This window comes from Nuphar pumila, chromosome 5 (genome assembly GCF_984573655.1).
Source record: "Nuphar pumila chromosome 5, dmNupPumi1.hap1.1, whole genome shotgun sequence".
Taxonomy (NCBI): Eukaryota; Viridiplantae; Streptophyta; class Magnoliopsida; order Nymphaeales; family Nymphaeaceae; genus Nuphar; species Nuphar pumila.
The window spans coordinates 49,498,757-49,500,466 of NC_143253.1; the positions used below are offsets into that span (position 1 = coordinate 49,498,757).

Here is a 1,710-nt window from a genome sequence, read left to right on the forward strand (position 1 = left end):
GCACCAATTGGCATAATTTGACTCATACAATCTATGAACATTACCGGCAAGCTTCCTCATGTCACTGCAAGAAAAAAATCAACACCTTGTCGTCCTTCCTATCATATTGTTTGTTTCCCATACTGAGGGTGGACCATAAAGAAAAATGAAGATAACATGCATCAAAGCTACTATATTGGATCTCACAATATATACTTTGACCCTGTAACCTAACTAGCTTACTATGATTCTCCACTGTCATCTGAGATTGGATCTCACAATAATTAAAATGGATAATATCTAATTGGAACTGGTCAATTTTTTACTATCAGATGACACTCTATGGTATAAGAATGGTCGTCTTCCTCCGTTCGAAGTGCAAAGCAAATAAATTTGTAACAAACAAGAATCTTAAGAGTTCAGTTTGGAGAAAGCTGGGATTAATAGTTCAATTTGAAGCCTATGTTTTAAATATACATATCAGTACACAGCAAAGTTCAGTCATTGAGCTGCACAGTTAAATTAAACGCAAGCTTTCAACTGTCATAGTTGTTTGGATTTCTCTGTAGTCTTTGATCTTAGCTTTAAACTTCATGATTGTGGTTGCAGTGTCATAGCGAAGCTGTTTGACTTGGTGGATCAATAAAGACATGCCACAAACATATGTTTCCACTTCTACATGCACTACAAATGGTTGGATTGTTGCTGAATAGGGTCCTACCATTTCTTCTGTGATATTGTATCTTTCTGCAAGGCTGCTGCATCTACGAGATTTATGAATCCAGTACAAAATGAAAGTTACCAACTCCATGACAAGATAAAATGATATATGAGCTTCAAACAAGGAGTAAAAGGATTCAGACGCACCTTGCAAAAGTATAACCAATACACAGTGCAAAGTTTAATAATATGAGTTCTTGAATCCATTCAAGCCAAAGATACCACCATAAACAAATGAATTTACCACTTGCTAAGGTGCAAAATCTACAAGGGACTAGACAATCCTGTCACAAACAAAAATTCCATGGCAAACCTCTGACAACTATTAAAATGTAACAGAGAGAACAAGTGCCAAAAAATATTGATGCTCGTCAAGAGAAAAAAGACCTTAAGTACAACGTCCTTGAAAATTATACAAGGACAACATAAAGAGTTGAGATAACCTTTGAGCAGAACCAGAGGAAAGTAACATCACACCATAATATCAGCAGACGATCAACAACGTAATCTCATCAGACGGTTAGCAACATAATATCAGCATGGATTCCATAATGTGTTATCCCGTTGCTCACCATCTTTCCCTATTTTTTTCTCCTGAAAGATTCCTTATGCAATTTTATACGGTAGAATGTTTTTGCTTTAAGACATGGTTTTTCATGAGAAAATATTTTAAGCCCCTAAATGTTTAACAAACAGAAAACAAGTTTTAAGGTATCTCACAATGGCAAATAACCCACAAGCCATGCACAACGAAAATACCAGAAACAAAATTATATGGATGCTCCTTATATATATATATATATATATATATATATATATATATATATATATATATATATATATATAGCATTGTTCGGTCTTTCTCTCTCTTTATATATATAGCATTGGCGCTCTCTTATTCTTGTACAGTCTTGTTAGGCTCTTTAAAAAAAACATATATATTTTTTTTCTCACATCTAATAGCATAGATGTGATTTGTAGGTTTTGTTTAGTGGAAACCAACTTTTGGGT

General features: G+C 34.0%; 1 long non-coding RNA gene across 1 annotated transcript; it reads right to left on the reverse strand.

The window, feature by feature from the left end:
* Window positions 1-402: 402 nt before the first annotated feature.
* On the reverse strand, window positions 403-1,296 carry LOC149837553 (uncharacterized). Its single transcript, XR_016432118.1, has 2 exons — window positions 847-1,296; window positions 403-743 (listed from the first exon to the last, which is right to left on the reverse strand). It is a non-coding gene; the product is annotated as an uncharacterized LOC149837553 (long non-coding RNA).
* Window positions 1,297-1,710: the final 414 nt, after the last annotated feature.